Source organism: Symphalangus syndactylus, chromosome 19, assembly GCF_028878055.3.
Source record: "Symphalangus syndactylus isolate Jambi chromosome 19, NHGRI_mSymSyn1-v2.1_pri, whole genome shotgun sequence".
In the NCBI taxonomy this organism is placed as follows: Eukaryota; Metazoa; Chordata; class Mammalia; order Primates; family Hylobatidae; genus Symphalangus; species Symphalangus syndactylus.
The window spans coordinates 87193597-87216305 of NC_072434.2; positions in this window are offsets into that span (position 1 = coordinate 87193597).

Consider the following 22709-nt stretch of genomic DNA (forward strand, 5'->3'; position numbering starts at 1 on the left):
TACCAATCTTTATACTGCTTTATTCACAGGTGATAGTTGGGGGTCAATGATGTGCCTCTGGACCTTGATTCAGTGTTGAAGAAAATAGTGAAAACTGTTGAAGCACTCGTTTTTCCTTAGTGTACATGTTTGAACATGCTGGGCAAAGAAATGGACAGCAAGGATAAGACCCTGCCATCTGCAGAGGAAAAAAACTCACATGAGCAATATGAGTTTCTGAAGTTAGCGGAGAAATAAGAAAACATTTCATTATGACATAGCAATTGTAGTAAAGACTATTTCTCTGATTTCAACTGACTTAATTGAAGAGATTAACTCAGCAATACATGCAGGGTCATAAATAACCTGCATGTATCCCATGAGGACTCAAGTGTCATGATTTTAATCAAGATTTATGGCTGGGAGCAGTGGCTCACGCCTGTAATCCCAGCACTTTGGGAGGCTGAGTCCTGCAGGTCACTTGAGATCAGGAGTTGGAGACCAGCCTGGCCAACATGATGATACCCCGTCTGTACTAAAAATACAAAAATTAGCTGGGTATGATGGCAGGCATCTGTAACCCCAGCTACTCCAGAGGCTGAGGCAGGAAAATTGCTTGAACCCAGGAGGTGGAGGTTGCAGTGAGCCAAGATCGCACCACTGCACTCCAGCCTGGGAAACAGAGTGAGACTCCGTCTTAAAAAAGAAAAAAAGAGATTTATAGAAAGTCCATCTAATAAATTAAGTGCTGAATTGCTAAGAATTCAACTCTGCCTCAATAGTTGATATTTTCTTTCACTCACTAGAGGAGGAAATTAACCATGGATCATGAAAAGCTGTAAAATCACATCCAACTATTTGAACAAAATATTTTTTAATGTCCAGGACAATTATAAGTTAGCAGTGAGTTCATTAGTAATCTATGTTCCACTGTGTCCCAAGTTATACTTTGGAATCTTCCAGCATTTCATTGTGTCTGCTTCTGAGCACTAACCAAGCCACCAACACCTGCCACCATTCCAGATAATTTATCATTGTGAATTCAGCATTTCTAATTTGTAAAAACAAAAAGTAAGAAAAGAAGTTGGCTTGGAATCCACTCTATGGCTCAAGTTAGCTACCCTCTAGCTGGATACAATTACTTTGTTCAAAGTTGAAAATGACATCCCACTCAAAGATGTGAGATTATATGTATTATATTTCTCTATTTTTAAAGTATTTTAGGTATCATTATTTAGATTTTACCATTTTATTTTAAAATTACTTTAAATATTTTAATTTACATATATTCCAAATTTGTGATTTTTTAAAAAATATATTTCCCTGAAGTAGTGGTCTGTATTTGCTTTAAATTGGTTTGTGTTTGCCAAACAAGGGGTTCCCCACTGTTGGAAGTGATGCTGGAATTATGACATAGAGGCAGCCATCTTGAAAAAGACCAATGTTGGCCAAGAACAAAAGCCAGAACAAGCTCCTTCCCTCCCATGTGAGTTCAGCTGCATAAATGCCCAAGGATAGTGCTGGGCGCATCATAGGTGCTAAGAAGAAAATCTATAACTGCCACCTCCTCTCATTCCTAGCACCAATTATCGATCTGGTTTTATTATAGTTATAAGTGAGATAGAGAACATTTCATTCCTCATTCTAAGGAGATACTTTGCATGGAGCCAGTAGTACCTGGATCCATAAAAGGCAGAAAACACATCACCTCAATAAGAAGATTCTTCAGTTGATCAAATATCCCATTTTCATTTCCTTCCTGGGTATATGGGAGACTACACTTCCCAGCTCCCAAGAAGTGAAACAGGGCCGGGCATTGAGATGTGGGTGGAAGTGCTGTGTAGCAAAGTGTTTGCATCAATCTCTAGTCTTGTTAGTTGTCTTTTATTTTCTCTTCTCCCAGTTTTAAAGGGCATTTGTTGAGGTTTCTATATATGTTATCCCAAGTCATATAGAGAGCACTGGGCATGTAGTATAAACAATAAATTACCTCTGGCTCTGTTTAAAACGCAGATTTGTCTTGTTACTGATCGTGACAAGAGGCAGACAAACGCCTAGGCAGATAGGGGCATGTACCCTGTGAAGCCCCACCTCCAAGCCAAAGACAGTTTAAAGCCCGAAAGCCAAGCCGCAAGTTCAATCCTCCAACCAGACTGACAACTTGTCTCCCTGTTTGGCGTGCTTTCCTACGATTGATCCCCACCCTTCACCTATTTTACATATACCTACCCTTTGCTAATTGGTTTTCTATACTGTCATGCCCACCTTTGAGTGGTGCCTTCACGTTAACCTTTTTTGCATACTCACAAACCAATCAGCATGCAATCCCCAACCTGTGCCTATAAAGACCCCCCACTCAGTTGGTAGAGGCGGAGACGGCCTGACTTCAGGGAACAGACAACCTGACTTTGGGGAAGATGGCCTGCCCTTCCTCTCCCCTCTCCAACTCCCCTCTCTGCTGAGAGCCATCTTCATTCATTGCTCAATGAAATTCTCTGCCTTCTGCCGGGCATGGTGGCTCACACCTGTAATCCTAGCACTTTGGGAGGCCAAGGCGGGTGGATCACCTGAGGTCGGGAGTTCAAGACCAGCCTGACCAACATGGAGAAACCCCTTCTCTACTAAAAATACAAAATTACCCAGGCATGGTGACACATGCCTGTAATCCCAGCTACTCAGGAGGCTGAGGCAGGAGAATCGCTTGAATCCAGTAGGTGGAGGTTGCGGTGAGCCAAGATCACACCATTGCACTCCAGCCTGGGCAACAAAAGAACAAGAGTGAAACTGTGTCCCCCCACCAAAAAAAAAAAATTATCTGGCTTCACCATCCTTCAATCATCCACATGACTGCATTCTTCCTGGACACCAGACAAGAGCTCAGGACTCCCAAAAGTGTGGGTACCCAGAAAGGCTGTCACAACAGCCCGTTGCCCTCGCTGGTGGACGGCAGCTGCCATTGTGCCAACTGAGCTGCTAACACACCGCCGTCTACAGACGTTGGAACTAAAGGAGCACTGTAACACCTGCTCTGGGGCTTCGGGGTCACGGGCACCCTCGCCTGGGCGACACAGCATTCCCCTTGAGGCAATGTGCCTGGTCTGACCCAGGCCCTGCACGGAGCTTGCTCCTGTGTCAGCGTCCAGGGCCGCCAGCCAGATCCTACTCTTGCTTGCTCATGTGCTCCTTCCCGCAAGAGGTTGAGCATGGTGGGCCAAGTAGACAGGGTGCCTCTTCTGTGAGTCCAGAGAAGGGACTGAGAAAGATCCTGCATCATGTGGATGGTGGAAATCTACCTTTCCCTAATTATCTTCTTTTGAATCTGCGAGGAAGTTGCTTTTTTCTCCCGCTAGGTTTGAGATTCCTTAAATTTCAATTTCCTTATCATATGAAAATGGAAATATTATATAAATACCAGCTGAAGCAGCATGGCAGCCAGGAAGGAGGAAGGAGCTTGATCTTGGACATCAGACAAACTGGCTTCAAACTCCAGTTCCTAAGTTCACTCACATTTATTCAACCACAATTTACTGTTTAGAATGTGCCAGGCTCTATGCTAGATGCCGGCTGGGAGGATACAGAGCTAAAGGCCATGGTGTCTGCTGCTCTCAGAGACTGGTATCTGAGCCTTGTTACCTTCTGTCTTCTTAGCCTACTCCTACCTCCTTTCAAAAGGGCCATCCCTACTTATATCTCAGGTCTCCACATAAATTCACTTCCGAAGGGAACTTTGACATGGTCTTAGGAGACAGAATAGAGGCCCATCCTATGTGCTCTCTCATAAAAGCAATGGAAAGTTCTATTAATTTTACCCACCAAAGCTCTCCACTTTCCTCTGTCTCCTACACCAGCCCTCCGGCCCACATGACTTTCTTTCATCTCTTGCCTGGACTTCTGTAGTGGTCTCCTAACTATTCTCTCCACATTCTCTTTTGCTCCTCAAATCTATGGGCTACCCTACAGCCAGAGAGATCTTTTCAAAAATCAAACATGATCTAATTCCTGTTATTCAATATGCCACAGTAAGTCTTCACCCATAAAACCTTTCATTGTGTTCCCATTGCTCCTAGGAGAGTGATCAGAAACCTTCACGTGACAAAATGCCTGGCTTTAAACATTGCCTCTCCTATCTGCACCAGCCACGCTGACTTCTTTTCTTTTCTCCAAGAAAAGAAGGCCATGCTCCCTTCTGCAAGGGGCTTTTTTAATGCAGTATTCAGTCTGCCTAATGGGCTCTGGAACCATCTACCTCTTTAACTGGCTTTAATCCTCCTCTTTTAATCATCACTTCCTGGAGGAAGCTTTCCCTGAGATCAGTTCCTCCAGTATAGGTTCACATAGCCCATGCACCTCTCCTTAGCATTTATCTCTGTTGTAATTTTACCTTTTATTTAAAAAAAGTGTGTAATTCTTTAATGCATGTCTTTCTTCCCCGCACTATCATTCTACTTCCATGCTAAGCTCTATGGGGTCAAGGACTGTGTCTTTGTTTTTGTTCACTTCAGCTCCTGACAGTGTTGGAGCTCAATATTTGACCAATCAAATAGAAGCAACTGAAACATTTTTAAGCAGAATAGGGATCTGAGGCAGGTAGGATGCAATCAGATTTATTCGGGCTACAGTGGATTGGAGGGTTGAGACTAGAGCAAGAAGGAATGAAGGGAGACCGATCAGGATGTTATTACAATCCTACAATGAGAGATGATGATAGCTTGATTGGGAGATGGTAGTGGCAGTCAGGAGAAGTGTATGGATTTGATAGCTATTTAGGATCAAAAAATGACAGCACTTGGTCATGGCTTGGCTATGAGAGAGTGTCAGAGAGGGAGGAATCAAGGATGATGTTTTTTAGGACCCTGAGCAATTTGATGGAAGGGGTGTCAAACTTTAAGTCAAAAGACCTTGAAATAGATCCAGCCTAAAGATATGTTTCTTTGGGAAGGGGACCTGGAGAAGGTTCTGGGGTTTGTCTGTGGACTTACTGGAATATTTCTAGAGTCAGGTTTAGTATTTTTGCAAGAGATCATTTTTGAGTCCCAGCATAAGGGCACTCAACATTTATTGCAAGGTCACTATCTGATTTTTTTCAACACCTGATGATTTGCAAAACTGCTAAGTCTTAGCAAACAATGCAAATAAGCCTTCAGCTCAGGGTGCCAGCATTTATTGCCTTAACTACTTTTACATGGAAATTGTATTAATCTTGCACTAACTTATTTGAACGGCTTGCTGTTGTCGAGGGCTGTATTCCCAACTCATTCTCCAACTTAAGACTGGGATATTAGATGATTAAGAAGTTTCTGATCCTTCTGTTCCCTTGATGTTTTGATAATAATATCTGCTTCTAAAAAGAATAAGCTAAGGTGACCTTGTTTGTAGTACCCACTGTGATCTGACTCATTTCCTTTCTAATAAGCCCAAAGAGCTTCCCACTTACCCACTTAGTTTTTCACTGGTTCTCTCAGCTCGTCATTTTAGAGACCAAAAAAATAAAAGGTACATAATGTTTTTGTTGGTACAAGGAAAATTTTGTGAGACACGTACCCTATACTCCCACAAGAATCTGGAAATAAGATGGCTGATTTAGAGTAAAGCTAATAAAAAAAACACACCCCTGATGAATGAGATTATCTGCTGGTAAAAATAATTGCAGAGATGAGCTGTCAGCATGCAATTGATGAGGCCTGGAATTAATCTCAAGGATGAAATGAGGGACTGTATTAGTTTCCTAGAGTTGTCATAAGTGTCATAAACTGGGTAACTTAAACAATGGAAATTTATTCTCTCAGAGTTGTGTGTAGTCTGACATCAAAGTGTCAGCAGGATTGGTTCCTTCTGAGGTCTGCCAAGTTTGTTCCATGCCCCCTCCTAGCTTGTGCAGTTTACTGGCAATCCTTGGCATTCCTTGACTTGGAGATTGGATCACCCCAATCTCTGCCTTCATCTTCACAAAGTGTTCTCCTGCATGCATATTTGTCTCTGTGTCCAACTTCCCTCTTTTTTATAAGGGCATGGTTGTACTGCATTAAGATTATTATCTTAACTTGATCATCAGCAAAGACCCTATTCCCAAATAAGGTCACATTCACAGGCACTAGGGGTCAGGCTTTAACATGTTTTGGGAGGACACCATTCAGCCCCTAACAGGGTAGAAAAGTTTAGTAAGCCAAATGCTAATTCATTGTATCCAGAGTGCCTTATCTGAAGAAAACCTTTGTGAACACATCAAGATTCAGCCTAGAGAATGAAGGAAAGGTCAGCCAGACAGAAAACATTTGGCAGCAGTGAGGGAGGGGCTTGGGCCAGTGGACTACATGGAGGATTTTCTAACTTTGTAAATAGTGGAACCATTTTTTTTTCTAATGAAATCTTGAACAAAACCCCAATAAATAAAACCAATATAGGTAGAGCTGTTCTAGTGGCACCTTGGGTGGAAGGCCCAGAATTCCATCCACTGAACCTCCTCTCACCCATCAAGAGTACTCTGTCCCTTTGACAAGTGTATTTAATTAGCAGTGGACTCACAGACAAAGCTCTCAGAATATGTCACTGGCCCAGCCAACTCCTCTTTTTCTGAGTATATGTTCACTAAGAAATCTTTTGATTATAACATGTTTAACGCAGTCAATATCCTTGCAGGAAGAGATTGTCCTGAGAAGACAATTCATGTGTCTAGTCTCTTCAACAATCACATTTCTGCTTACAAAGTAGTATATTGTTTTGGTTTATAGGTCAATTTCGCGTGTGTTTATCTATCTTAGTGTCAGTGCCCCAAAGCCCTTTCACCTCTTGGTGCTGTGGTCAGGACTGCAAAGCAGAGAAACAGACTCTGAAGACCTTGTGAGGCCATAGCAGCCCAGGAGACCTGGCTTCAGTTGCCAGCCAGGCCCCTAACATGACCTCACTGCTCCCCTCCAATTTCCTCCAATTATTAAACTGTATATGATTGAGGCATCCCAATATCTACTCCAGCATTTTTTCATTTCAAACCCTTTTTGTCATTTTAAACCAAGATTTCTCAACCTCAACACTGACATTTTGAGTCAGATACTTCTTTGTTGGGGAAGGAAACAGCCTATACATTGCAGGGTGTTTAGCAACATCCTTGACCCCTACCCACTAGATGACAGGAGCACCACCCAAGTTGTGGCAACCAAAAATATCTCCAGACATTTCCAAATGTCCTCTGCGTGGGTACCACCCCTGACTGAAAACCACTATTCTGAATGCAGACTCTAGAACCAGGGAAATTATTCCTAACATTGTCTCCAGGGGAGATGGTAGGCTTGAAGGAGAGTTGACCAGTATCTGCCACAGATTACTAATAGCTGGACTTTTTTGCCATGTAACTTCAATCCTGTGAGGTGTTTCATCTCATTTACCAAAGGGGAAATGTTACTGAAATACCGAGGGTTTGGTCTAGGTCCTGCTGCTCACCACACAGAAAGCTAATCACTGAAATGAGTATTGCTAAGGAAGACGGCTTTAATCAGGTGCTGCAGCCAAGGAGATGGGAGCTCAGTCTCAAATCTATCTCCCTGACCAACTAAAAGTAGGGGTTTATATAGCAGGGAAGAAATGTAACAGTGTGTAAGAAAACACTGAGGGGAATGAAGGCATCTGGTGCCCTAATCTGGTGAGTTTGGGTTTCCATTCTTTGATACTTATACTTCATTTTTTTTTTTTTTTGAGATGGAGTCTTGCTCTGTCACCCAGGCTGGAGTGCAATGGCACGATCTCGGCTCACTGCAACCTCTGCCTGTTGGGTTCAAGCAATTCTCCCTGCCTCAGCCTCCCCAGTTGCTGAGACTACAGGCACCCACTACCATGCCTGGCTAATTTTGGTATTTTTAGTAGAGATGGTGTTTTCACCTTGTTGGCCAGGCTGGTCTCGAATTCCTGACCTCAGGTGATCTGCCCACCTCAGCCTCCCAAAATGCTGAGATTACAGGCATGAACCACCACACCTGGCCCTTTCATACTTTTTTTTTGAGAGGCCTTTTCTGAGAAAGGCACTCAGATAAAACAAATACAAGTTTCAAGCTTTAACAGCAGAAAGATCAATTTCTACGTTTATGAAAAAGAAAAGTCTATGGAACTATTGGGTTGGTTTCATAAATACCCCTCCAGAAAGTGTTACATTATGTGTGAGCACAGTTTGTTGCCAGAATAAGAAACAGAATATTCACCATTCTTCTATCTATGATGGACAAAGTAGGTTTCCCAAGGAGGTCACATCTAAACTGGATATTGAAGTATGAAGAGAAGTTTCTAGGCAGTCAAAATAGAAAAGAGGATTGCAAGAAAAAGGACAGCTGGTGTAAAATACACGGGCCCAAACTTTAACTACTTACAAAGATAGTTTGATTACTCCTGCCAATTTCAAAGAAATCATTCAATTGATCTTTTTTTAATGGAATTTTTAAAAAGTTATTCCTAAGCGGTATGCCATCTAGCCCTGGGTATTTTCTATATAAAATGGGAGACAGACAAGGTATTATGAATGAGAAGGCATCACTGATACAGTTACTAAAAACACAGACTCATCTTCATAGATGAAATTTGCCCTGGGGGTTCCCTAGGCCTTGGAAGGATATTTTTTTTTACATTGGATTGTCCTAACACCATAAAATGTATGTTTTTAAAAATCACAGTATAGCAATTTTTCTTTTTTCTTTTTACATCCCCAAAGCTATACATATTTTACATTTACAACTCAATGAGTTTAGAAATAAGTATACACCATTGAAACAATCACCACCATCAAGGCCATGGATGTATCCATCCCCTCCCAAAATTTCCTCTCACTCCATTTCTTTCTTTATTGTGAGAATACTTAACATAAGATCTAGCCTCCTAGCAAATTTTAAGTATACAGTACAGTATTGTTAACTGCAGGCACTATACTCTCTATTCGATCTTCAGAATTTGTCTTTCATAACTGAAATGTACCTTTTGACCATTATCTCCCCATTTCTCCCAACTCCCCAGCCCCTGACAACTATGGTTCGACTCTCTGTTTCTATGAGTCTTACTATTTTAGATTCTGTACATAAGTGAGATCCTACAGTGTTTGTTTTTCTGTTCCCGGCTTTTTTCACTTAGCATTATGTCCTCCAGGTCCATCTACATTGTTGCAAATGGCAAAATTTTCTCTTTATTGGTTCCATTATATGTATATATCACATTTTGTTTAGTCATTTGTCCATTGATAGACATTTAGATTGTTTCCATATCTTGGCTATTGTGAATAGTGCTGCAATAAACATGAAAATGCAGTTATCTCTTTAAGATTCTGATGCCAATTCTTTAGATAAATACCCAGGAGTGAGATTGCTGGATCATATGGTAGTTCTAATTTTAATTTTTCGAGGAACTCCCATACTGTCCATAAAGACTGTCAATTTACATTTCTAGAAACAGTGTACCAGGGTTTCCTTTTCTCCACATCCTCACCAGCACTTCTCTTCTTTAAAAACAAAGATAAAAGCCATTATTACAGGTGTAAAGTGATATCTCCTTGTGGTTTTGATTTGCATTTCTCTGATAATTAGTGATGCTGAGCACCTTTTATATACCTGTTGGCCACTGTGTCTGTTCAAGTCCTTTGCCCATTTTTAATAGGGCTTTTGTTTTTATGCTATTGAATTGCAGGAGTTCCTTATATATTTTGGATATTAACACCTTATCAGAAAACATTTTAATAGTTTTATGAATACTGACTTTAAGCTTTCTTCCTTAATCTAACCGGCCTGTTTATTACAAACATTTGAAAGAGTGTATTGTGATCTTCATATGGTATAAAGGAATCTCAATGAAAATCTTAGTCAGGGACAAATGAGCTTCCCACTGCAATTTTAATAAGATAGAAAAGAATATCTAGTTTCTGCCCTAATATATGTTTGTAGAGCTGGCAATCAAAATGGGACTTCAGATATTGATTACAATCAAGACTGTGTGCAAGTAATACTGCATATAAGCCATCCTGTCATAAATTTTCTATTCAGGGATGCAAACAACTGCTGCTCCTTTTCTAGACCACAGCTCCAGAGTGCACACTGGAAGCACTAACATAATAATTCCAGAGCCTGGTAGAGTGACCCAGTGCTCTCTTATACTTTGATGCTGCCAAACATCCACAAAGCAGGACCTAACTCTGTAGACTCAGTTTCAGTTCAGAGAGCTGGGCTGAAATATCACCTTTTAGCTAATTTTCTGTGAGAATCTACATGACAAGACCCTTTTTTGACATTCAAGATGGAGAAGGCATAGGCAAGAAGAATGGGCACCAAACAGTTATCATGAAATTTATCTTTTATTGCCATATTACCTATCAGTAGGAAAGATGAGAGATTGAAAGGAAAAGTTATTCAGGCAACTAGGGCTTCTGAGTACATCATGAGTTGTAACCTTTATAGATATACTCCTGATTTTCTGGCTCAGCACTTTTCTAGGAGTAGAAAGAACCTAAATACCATAGTTCTATGCCCAAAAGGAATGAGGTTTCTTAACTCCATATGCAATGTTAGATATAAACTTTGTAAATTTCCGTATCTTTCATAAATATTTAATTTAGTTGAAATTGAAAAGAAACCATAAAACCCAAGTTTTGTTTTATTTGCTGAAAACCTTAGAAAGAAAAATGATGTTGATCTTTTGATAATTAAGCAATGAGGCAGTCATAATTTTTTGTTGTACAGGTAAAGAGAGAATTTTGGAGAGTTCTTCCAACAGTGAACTTAGACTGCAGAAGCTCAATATCATCCTCAGAAAGAAAGCCTGGGCCAATCACAACTTTGAGGTATGAAACTCTGTACACGTTGAGGCATAAAGCCATATTATATCAACCCAGCACCAATGTAACAATTAATTCAGAAAAAACATTAAAAATAAAAGTTAAGCAGATTGTTTCATTCTTTGAAGACAAAATAAGTAGCTCGGTGAATTATTCATATTAGCTAGTGGCAGGTACATTGTTCTATGCTTGAATTCTCAATAGCTTTGCTGACGATCATAATATCACCTAGCATACCCTCCTTTATCCCCTTTAGGATCTTCCCCAAAAACAAAGACTTTTATGATGTTCAGCACCTGACATATTGTTTTCCAGTTCCCAATTCAGGACACAAAAGATCTTGCTTTAAATCCCACTGTAATTCAAATGGCCCATTCAGTCTATGTGCATCTCTCTTCTACTAAAATTTAATTAATCCAGATGCTTAGCTAATTTAACATTTCTAAACTGCGTTACTTCATATTCCTGCTTACATACCAGGACTTACAAAAGCTCTGCCCTAGAAACAATTTTTCTTTTTGGTATCCTGGAAAGAGAAAGCTCCAATTCAGCCTTCAGCAGCATAACTCCCTCACTGAAGTTCTATTCTTTTAGTGAAGGAGCTGTTCAGTGCTGAAATCTTGAAAGCCTTCGCCCAACAATACTGAGTTTTAAATATAGATCTAAAGTTTATTAATTTGATTCCCCCACCCCCATCTCAGTATTACACTCTGGCCCCATTTTTAATTCTTCTCCCATCAATCTCTACTTATTCAATGACCTTGCCTGAAATAATTTCTACATGAAAAAGTCAAGTCAGACAAATTTTGGCCTTTGGATTTTTTTTTTTTTTTGCCTTTGTATCCTGTCCATAAACCTCATCTTAGGTTACTAAAACTATGTGTGAGAGAGTAGAGTTTAATGAAGTTCATGTAGTGACCAAATATCCTTACTATTTTATGTTTTTAATTCTTCACTATTTTAAGAGAAGAATAAATAACTGGGAAAGACTATTATTGTGAAGGTAGGAGACTTAGTTTCTTGTCCCAGCTACTTGTTAGGTTTGGGAGACTGCACAAGTTATTTAACTTTATTATCTAAGTTTCCTGATTAATATGTAAAAAAGAACGGACTTATAGTTATTTTTAAGGATCTTTCTTGCTTTACTATTTTATGAATCCATGAACTTCTTCAGCAGCATCCTATCAAATATTGGTTGATGATTAAAACAAATTTCTGGGAATAATTTCAATCTTTTTAACCAGTGTCTTATCTGACATACAAAACACATTATTATTTTTATTCCTGTCTTATAATTTTATTTCAACCAATGGCATCTTGTCAACTAAACTTTATGGGGTACAACTCCACAAATCCTACTGATCAGAGAGAGAATTTTTCTATAAAGCAAAATTTGGACCTTTTCATCCCTCATGTATGAAACATCCTATAAATTTGACAAAGCAAAATTGCAATTGAAAGGAGCCTATTTGGCAGATTTTACTGAGTGCTGAGAATCTGAAATCATTATACCCCAATCTGCCATCAAAATTTGGAAGAATTAATAGACAAATGGAAGCTTCATTTTTAAGCTACTGATGAGAAAAAATCATTAGAAACTATTCTGGTATTCTGGTTTAAAGAAATGAAGTTACTATTTTTCAGTCTGACCCACATGTTTCAGAAAATCATAAATCAGAAGAAAATAAGAAATAGCATTTTATGCATTTGGAGTATATATAATAATTCAGCATCATTTTTATATTCCTTGGAAAAGAATTTTTACTCTTAGGTTTAAATCTACGTTGGTGATCTGTTTAGTTAACTACAATAATAAAGACACCAAGAGAATATCTACTGTATAGAATATAGTGCACAAATGCTAGAAAGTCCAAGTTTTGCAATCATCTTGATTTTTCTGATTACTATTTAGCGTCTTTTGGGCTTAAATCCACAAATTTAATAGTGGTTTTTAAAAATTTCAACTGCACCCAATCAACTTATAAATCTAGTCTAATACCAAGGAATACTTCTAATAGGATTTTCCCCATAACTTGACAAAGCTAATTCATTTGAAAGTGAAAGCAAATCTCATTTTAAGAATGTTTTTAAAAATGAACAATCAAACAGAAAGGTTGTAAGAATCAACAAAACATTTTTGAAATAAAAGAGAAATAGTGAGCCTGCTATGGTATATACCAAAACATTTTTTTCTTTTTCTAGTTTTCTATAGGCTACGGAGTACAGATAGTGTTTGGTTACATAAGTTCTTCAGTGGTGATCTGTGTGATTTTGGTGCACCCATCAACCTAGCAGTATATACTGCACCCTATTGTATATATTGTAGTCTTTTACCCTTTGCCTCCCTCCCACCCTTCCCCCCAGGTCCCCAAAATCCATTGTATCATTCTTATGCCTTTGTGTCCTCATAGCTTAGCTCCCACAGATCAGTGGGAACATACGATGTTTGGTTTTCCATCCCTGAGTTACTTCACTTGGAATAATAGTCTCCAGTCTCATCCAGGTCACTGCAAATGCTGTTAATTCATTCCTTTTTATGGTTGTGTAGTATTCCATTGTGTATATATATGCCACAGTTTATCTACTTGTTGACTGATGGGCATTTGGGTTGGTTCCACGATTTCACAATTGTGAATTGTGCTGCTATAAACATGCATGTGCAAGTATCTTTTTCTTATAACAACTTCTTTTCTTCTGGGTAGATACTCAGTAGTGGGATTGCTGGATCAAATGGTAGTTCTACTTTTAGTTCTTTAAGGAATCTCCACACTGTTTTCCACAGTGGCTGTACTAGTTTACATTCCCACCAGCAGTGTAGAAGTGTTCCCTGTTCACCACATCCACAGCGACATCTACTGTTTTTTGATTTTTTGATTATGGCCATTCTTGCAGGAGTAAGGTGGTATCGCATTGGGGTTTTGATTTGCATTTCCCTAATCATTAGTGATGTTGAGTATTTTTACATATGTTTGTTGGCCAGTTGTATACCTTCTTTTGAGAATTGTCTATTCATGTACTTAGCCCACTTTCTGATGGGATTGTTTGTTTTTTCCTTGCTGATTTGTTTGAGTTCATTGTAGATTCTGGATATTAGTCCTTTCTCTGATGTATAGATTGTGAAGATTTTCTCCCACTCTGCAGGTTGTCTGTTTATTCTGCTGACTGTTCCTTTTGCTGTGAAAAAGCTTTTTAGCTTAATTATGTCCCAGCTATTTATCTTTGTTTTTACTGCATTTGATTTTGGGTTCTTGGTCATGAAATCCTTCCCTAAGCCAATGTCTAGAGGGTTTTTCCAATGTTATCTTCTAGAATTTTTATAGTTTCAAGTCTTATATTTAAGTCCTTAATCCATCTTGAGTGAATTTTTGTATAAGGTGAGAGATGAGGTTACAGTTTCCTTCTCCTACATGTGGCTAGCCAATTATCCCAGCACCATTTGTTGAAAAGAGTGTCCTTTCCTCACTTTGTTTTTGTTTGCTTTGTTGAAGATCATTTGGCTGTAAGTATTTGGGTTGATTTCTGGGATCTCTATTCTGTTCCATTGGTCTATGTGCCTATTTTTATACTGGTACCATACTGTTTGGGTGACTATGGCCTTACAGTATAGTTTGAAATCAGGTAATGTGATACCTCAAGATTTGTTCTTTTGCTTAGGTTTGCTTTGGGTGTGCAGGCTGTTTTTTTGGTTCCATATGAATTTTAGGATTGTTTTTTCTAATTCTGTGAAGAATAATGGTGGTATTTTGATGGGGATTGCATTGAATTTGTAGATTGCTTTTGAAAGTATGGTCATTTTCACAATATTGATTTTACCCATCCATGAGCATGGGATGTGTTTCCATTTGTTTGTGTCATCTATGATTTCTTTCAGCAGTGTTTTGTAGTTTTCCTTGTAGAGTTCTTTCACCTCCTTGGTTAGGTATATTCCCAAGCATTTTATGTTTTTTTGCAGCTGTTGTAGAAGGGGTTGAATTCTTGATTTGATTCTCTGCTTGGTTGCTGTTGGTGTATAGAAGAGCTACTTATTTGTATGCATTAATTTTGCATCCAGGAATTTTGCTGTATTCTTTTATCAATTATAGGAGCTTTCTGGGGTAGTCTTTAGGGTTTTTGGGGTAAACTATCATATCATCAACAAACAGTGACAGTTTGACTTCCTCTTTATCTATTTCTATGATCTTTATTTCTTTCTCTTGTCTGATTGCTCTGGCTAGGATTTCCAGTACTATGTTGAAGAGGAGTGATGAGAGTGGGCATCTTTGTCTTGTTCCAATTCTCAGAGGGAGTGCTTTTGACTTTTCCCCATTCAGTATTCTGTTGGCTGTGGGTTTGTCATAGATGGCTTTTATTACATTGACGTATGTCCCTTGTATTCTGATTTTGCTGAAAGTTTTCATCATAAAGGGATGCTGGATTTTGTCAAATGATTTTTCTGTATCTATTGACATGATCATGTGACTTTTGTTTTTAATTCTGTTTAGTGGTGTATTACATTTATTGACTTGTGTATGTTAAACCATCCGTGCATCCATGGTATGAAATCCACTTGATCATGGTAAATTATCTTTTTGATATGTTGTTGGATTCAGTTAGCTAGTATTTTGTTAAAGATTTTAGCATCTATGTTCATCGGGGATATCAGTCTGTACTTTTCTTTTTTGGTTATGTTCTTTCCTAGTTTTGGCATTAAGGTGATACTGGCTTCATAGAATGAATTGAGGAGAGTTCCCTCTTTCTCTGTCTTGTGGAACAGTGTCAATAGGATGGGCACCAATTCTTCTTTGAATGTCTGGTAGAATTCTGCTGCAAATCCATCTGGTCCTAGACTTTTTTTTGTTGGTAATTTTTAAATTATCATTTCAATCTCACTGCTTGGTATTGGTCTGTTCAGGGTATCTAATTCTTCCTGATTTAAGCTAGGAAGGTTGTATTTTTCCAGGAATGTATCCATCTCATCTAGGTTTTCTAGTTTCTGCATGTAACTGTGTTCATACTGGCCTCAAATTATCTTTTGCATTTCTGTGGTGTCAGTTGTAAAATCTCTCTTTTCATTTCTTATTGAGGTTATTTGGATTTTCTCTCTTCTTTTCTTGGTTAATCTTGCTAATGTTCTATCAATTTTATTTATCTTTTTGAAGAACCAGCTTTTTGTTTCATTTATCTTTTGTAATTTTTTTTGTTTCAATTTATTTAATTCTGCTCTGATCTTGGTTATTTCCTTTCTTCTGCTGGGTTTCGGTTTGGTTTGTTCTTGTTTCTCTAGGTCCTCAAAGTGTGACCTTAGATTGTCAGTTAGTGCTCTTTTAGTCTTTTTGATATAGGCGTTTAGGGCTATAAACTTTCCTCTTAGCATCGCCTTTGCTGTATCTCAGAGGTTTTGATAGGTTGTGTCACTATTGTCATTATGTTTGAATAATTTTTTATTTTCATCTTGATTTTGTTTTGACCTGAGGATCATTCAGGAGCAGATTATTTAAGCTCCATGTATTTGCATGGTTTTGAAGGTTCCATCTGGAGTTGATTTACAATTTTATTCCACTGTGGTCTGAGAGAGTGCTTGACATAATTTCAATTTTCTTTAATTTATTGAGGCTCTTTTGTGGCCTATCATATGGTCTATCTTGGAGAACATTCCACATGCTGTTGAATAGAATGTATATTCTGCTGTTGTTGGATGGAACGTTCTGTATATATCCATTAAGTCCATTTGTTCCAAGGCATAGTTTAAATCCATTGTTTCTTTGTTGACTTTCTGTCTTGATGACCTGTCTAGTGCTGTCAGTGGAGTACTGAAGACCCCCACTATTATTGTGTTGCTGTCTATCTCATTTCTTAGGTCTATTAGTAATAGTTTTATAAATCTGGGAGCTCCAGTGTTTGGTGCATACATGTTTAGGACTGTGATATTTTCCTGTTGCACAAGGCCTTTTACCATTATATAATGTCCCTCTTTGTCTCTTTTAACTGCTGTTGCTTTAAAGTTTGTTTTGTCTGATGTAAGAATAGCTACCCCTGCTTGCTTTTGGTGTCCATTTGCATGAAATGCCTTTATCCACCCCTTTAAGTTTATGTGAGCCCTTATGTGTTAGGTGACTCTCTTGAAGGCAGCAGATAGTTGATTGGTGAGTTCTTATCCATTCTGCTGTTCTGTGTCTTTTAAGTGGAGCATTTAGGTCATTTACATTCAATGTTAGTATTGAGGTATAAGGTACCATTGCATTCATCATGCTATTTGTTGCCTGTGTACTTTGGGGTTTTTTTTGTTTTCTGTCTTTGTTTTTTAACTTCTATTTCTGTTTTATAGGTCCTGTGAGATTTATGCTTTAAAGAGGTCCTGTATTGATGTGTTTCCAGGATTTGTTTCAAGATTTAGAGCTTCTTCTAGCAGTTCTTGTAGTGGTGGCTTGGTAGTGACTAATTGTCTCAGCATTTGTTTGCCTGAAAAAGACTGTATCTGTCCTTCATATACGATGCTTAGTTTCATTGGATACAAAATTCTTGGCTGATAATTGTTTTGTTTGAGGAGGCTGAAGATAGGATCCCAATCCTTTCCAGCTTGTAGGGTTTCTGCTGAGAAATCTGCTGTTAATCTGATAGGATTTCCTTTATAGGTTACCTGATGCTTTTGTCTTACAGCTCTTAAGGTTCTTTCCTTCATCTTAACTTTACATAACCTGATGACAATGTACCTAGGCAATGATCTTTTTGCGATGGATTTTCCAGGTGTTCTTTGTGCTTCTTGTATTTGGATATCTAGGTCTCTAGCAAGGCTGGGGAAGTTTTCCTCAATTATTCCCCCAAATATGTTTTCCAAACTTTTAGATTTCTCTTCCTCCTCAGGAACACGTATTATTCTTAGGTTTGGTCATTCAACATAATTCAAGACTTCTTGGAGGCTTTGTTCATATTTTCTTATTCTTTTTTCTTTGCCTTTCTTGGATTGGGTTAATTCTAAGACCTTGTCTTCAAGCTCTGAATTTCTTTCTTCTACTTGTTCAATTCTATCGTTGAGACTTTCCAGAGCATTTTCCATTCTATAAGTGTGTCCAGAGTTTCCCATAATTTTAGTTGTTTTTTATTTATGCTATCTATTTCATTGAATATTTCTCCCTTCATTCTTGTATCATTTTTTGGATTTCCTTGCATTGGGCTTTGCCTTTCTCTAGTCCCTCCCTGATTAGCTTAATAACTAATTCCTGAATTCTTTTTCAGGTAAATCAGAGATTTCTTCTTGGTTTGAGTCCATTGCTGGTGAGATAGTGTGACTTTTTCAGGGTGTTGAAGAGCCTTGTTTTGTCATATTACTAAAGTTGGTTTTCTGGTTCCTTCTCATTTGTGTAGACTCTGTCAGAGGGAAGGTCTAGGTCTGAAGGCTGTTGTTCAGATTATTTTGTCCCATCAGATGTTCCCTTGATGTAGTACTCTCCCTATGGATGTGGTTTCCTGAGGGTCAAGCTGTAGTTACTATTTTCTCTCTTCTGGGTCTAGCCACCCAGCAAATCTACCAGGATCTGGGCTGGCACTGGGGGTTCTCTGCAAAGAATCCTGTGATATGAACTGTCTATGGATCTCTCAGCCATGAATACCAGCACCTGTTCCAGTGGAGGTGGCAGGGGGGTGAAATTGACTCTGTAAGCGTTCTTAGCTTTGGTGGTTTAATGCTCTATTTTTGTGCTGGTTGGCCTTCTGCCAGGAGGTGCCACTTTCCAGAGAGCATCAGCTGTGGTAGTATAGAGAGGAACCAGTGTTAAGCAGGGCCCCAGAACTCCCAAGAGTATATGCCCTTTGTGTTCAGATACCAGGGTGGGTAGGGAAGGTCCATCAGGTGGGGGCAGGGCTAGGTGTGTCTGAGCTCAGACTCTTCTTCGGCGGGTCTTGCTGTGGCTGCTGTGAAGGATGGGGGTGAGGTTCCCATGCCAATGGAGTTATGTTCCTAGGAAGAATATGGCTGCCTCTGCTGAGTCATGCAGGTCGTCAGGGAAGTAGGGGAAAGCTAGCAGTCACAGTCCTCACCCAACTCCCCCACAATCTAAAGGCCTGGTCTTACTCTCACCGTGCCCCCTCTAACAGCACTGAGTCTGTTTCCAGGCAGTGGGTGAGCAGGGCTGAGAACTTGCCCCAGGCTACCCACCTCCCACCCATGAGTCTGCATGTAGAGTCTGCATGCCGGATTCATGCCCTCCTATGAGTTTCTGGCCAGGAGGCTTCTTGACCACTTCAAATTGTTACAAAGTTCAGCTGGAGAGTTCCTTCTCCCTGTGGCATTTTCCCCACGCCTCTGGCTGCCCTCCCAAATGATTCCTGTGGTGTCAGGCAGGAATAGCCTGCTTGGGGACCCAGTGAGCTCACAGGGCCATTCCCACTGCTTCCTCTACCCCTGCATTTTGCTCAACTCTCCAAATTGATTCAGCTCCAGGTAAGGTCAGAATCTTCTCCCGTAAACTTGACCTTCAGTTTCCCCAGTGGGGGTATCTGTTTGGGGGCAGAGGATCTCCTTTCCCACTTCCACAGTTTGGGCATTCATAGTATTTGGGGTGTTTCCCAGGTCCTGCAGGAGCAATCCACTTCCTTCAGAGGGTCTGTGGATCCTTTCGGGTTTCCTGCTTTATTCCTGCCATTATTCTGGAGCTCAAATTCACAATGCGAGCCTCCACACACTGCTCTGTCTGTCTGAGTTGGAGTTTCAGTCTAGTCCTGCTTCCCATCTACCATCTTGTCCCTGTTTCTCCAGTATATACCAAAAATCTACAATGCTCTAACTAATGTTAAGAATGTGGTATTTGACCCAGCCATCCCGTTACTGGGTATATACCCAAAGGACTATAAATCATGCTGCTATAAAGACACATGCACACGTATGTTTATTGTGGCACTATTCACAATAGCAAAGAGTTGGAACCAACCCAAATGTCCAACAACAATAGACTGGATTAAGAAAATGTGGCACATATACACCATGGAATACTATGCAGCCATAAAATATGATGAGTTCGTGTCCTTTGTAGGGACATGGATGAAACTGGAAAACATCATTCTCAGTAAACTATCGCAAGGACAAAAAACCAAACACCGCATGTTCTCACTCATAGGTGGGAATTGAACAATGAGAACTCATGGACACAGGAAGGGGAACGTCACACTCCAGGGACTGTTGTGGGGTGGGGGGAGGGGGGAGGAACAGCATTAGGAGATATACCTAATGCTAAATGACGAGTTAATGGGTGCAGGAAATCAACATGGCACATGGATACATACGTAACAAACCTGCACATTGTGCACATGTACCCTAAAACCCTAAAGTATAATAAAAAAAAAAAAAAGAATGTGGTATGAGTACAGTTTTTTTTAGTATTATTATTATTTCAGTACTTTTTGGGGAACAGGTGGTGTTTGATTACAAGTTCTTCAGGTGTGATTTCTGAGATTTTGGTACACCCCTCACCCAAGCAGTGTACACTGCACCCAATATGTAGTCTTTCATCCCTCACCCCCCTCCCACCCTTCTCCCCAAGTCCCCAGAGTACATTATATCATTCTTATGCCTTTGTGTCTTCATAGCTTTGCTCCCACTTATAAATGAGAACATATGATGTGTGGTTTTCCATTCCTGAGTTACTTCACTTGCAATAATGGTCTTCAGCTCCATTCAGCTCCATGCAGGTTGCTGTGAATGCCATGATTTTGTTCCTTTTTATGGCTGAGTAGTATTCCACGGTGTGTGTGTGTGTGTGTGTATATATATATATATATATATATATATATCACATTTTATTTGTCTATTTGTTGATTGATGGGCATTTAAGTTGCTTCCATATTTTTGCAATTGTGAAGCGTGCTGCTATAAACATACCTGTGCAAGGTCTTCTTCATATAATGAATTCTTTTCCTCCAGGTAGATACCCAGTACTAGGGTGTGGTTATCTTTACAATGTTACACAATGATTTATTGACCAGAATTCAGCATTATACTCTTCCTAAGAGTATTAACATTTGTTTTCAAAGAACACACCTGAAAATAAAATTTCACTTTAATCCTTAATCACATGCATGCACGCACACACACACACACATATGCACGCACACACACGTGCACACACACAAAATTAATCACTCTTGTATTCACTGTTCCACATATGAGAAAAATGAGGTTTACCTTGAGGAAAATATTATAGGACTATGATTCCAAGTCACTTCATCAAGCAGAAAAGCATGAAATGTCTTTCAGCTGACTTTAATTTATACTCAGCTTTCTTCTTTCCGATACGACACACTCTCTCATTTTGTTTTACAACACTTTTAATATATTTTCTAATAAAGAAGCTCAAATCTCTGTTTTCCATTAATAGACATTTCTTCATTTAAACATCTGCCTGTTCTTTTCTTCCCTCTCAAGCATGAGCTTTTATATAAAAGTGGGTCACAGAAAACTGTTAATGTCAAGTCATGCAAGATCCATTAAACCACCTTCCAGGGTTTAGGAAGCAATATATAACATTATCAGGAATCAATTTCAGGTAGAAAATACTCCTATTTCTAGTATACTTCCCTAAGAAAATGATTCCATTAGAAAAAAATAGGTAATGTGAAATATTGCACTTGTTTTCAATGGCTTAAAAATCCCAAAATTTTAGGCTCCCCAAAGATTAAACAAAAGTAAAACTGTATTATATTGTATATTATCTGATTAACAGTTTTGCTGTTTTTAACTGCAAAGGCAGTTTTTACTGCCTTTTTAAAACTCTTCAGATCCACAGCAATATGAGAAAACACAGCATGCATTAAACTTGGAGCTGGAAAATCTAATTTTCATCTCTGATCTGCCCCCAACACACTGTGGTGGGATACACACTCTCTATTGGCTGCACTTTCCTCTCTGCAAAATGTGGGGTATAAACTAGATGATCATTTAGGCCCCATGTAACTCTGTGACATTTCTATGGTTCTCACCAGTTCATTCAATCTATATACATTTACTGAGTTCTGATCTTGTGCCAGGGGCTGGGGAAATCACAGACGACAGGGTATATATAGCCTTGACCACTCAAGAGCCTAGGAGGACAGACCAGCAGGTGAATCAATATGAACACATTCTGAGATACGGCTGTATCTGCCAAGTCTTATCACCTGGCTTCTATCACTCTCCTCACTTTCCTGCCACATAAATATGCACCTCCATCCACAGCCACATATACACACTCCAGCAGCCTCCCTACCAAAAGAAAAAATAGTTATTAATCCAAGTCAGTGAATAAACATCCACCATATCCTAATTTCACGTGGTTAAAGGGTATCTGAGTGGCTCAATTCTTTGGTATGACCTAGTTGTTATAAACGTGAACTGATGGCTGAAAACTTTCCATTACGATTATGGAAAGAAAAGCAGTTTTAAAATTAAGGGGAGTTGTGTATGAAAATCTAAATAAAGACATTTCTGCTGTAACCAAGTCTGGAAGGACATAACCATGTCACCCTAACATGTACCCTCCATTAGTTGCTTATGCAGTCTGAAATTATTGCTTTGATTTAGTGTAGATTATATTCTGTGCCTTTTCCAGTCATTAAAGGCTTAATGTGAATTAGCTTCTCTGATTCTGTTTAACAGCAAAATGAGAGTAAAATGCTGCTGAAACTCTTCAAACCCCTCCGCTATGTGCGAGAGCTGTGGGAGTTGATCCTGGCAGAGGTTCTGGAAAAGGGCCGGGACTTAGGACTAAGCTAGGCTAAGGACTGTGGGAAGTGGAGCCAAGAGAGAACCAAAGATGGTATATGAGGCACAGTCAAAGCTGAGACTCAAGAATAGAGCCCTAAAGAAATATTAATCCAGAAGGTCAGAAGCCATGAGACCAGGCAAGGTGTCAAATCCAGAAAGAAATGCAGCACAGGATTAATACACTAAAATCAGGGAGGGAGGAGAAATTGGCCCAAAACTTATAGAAAT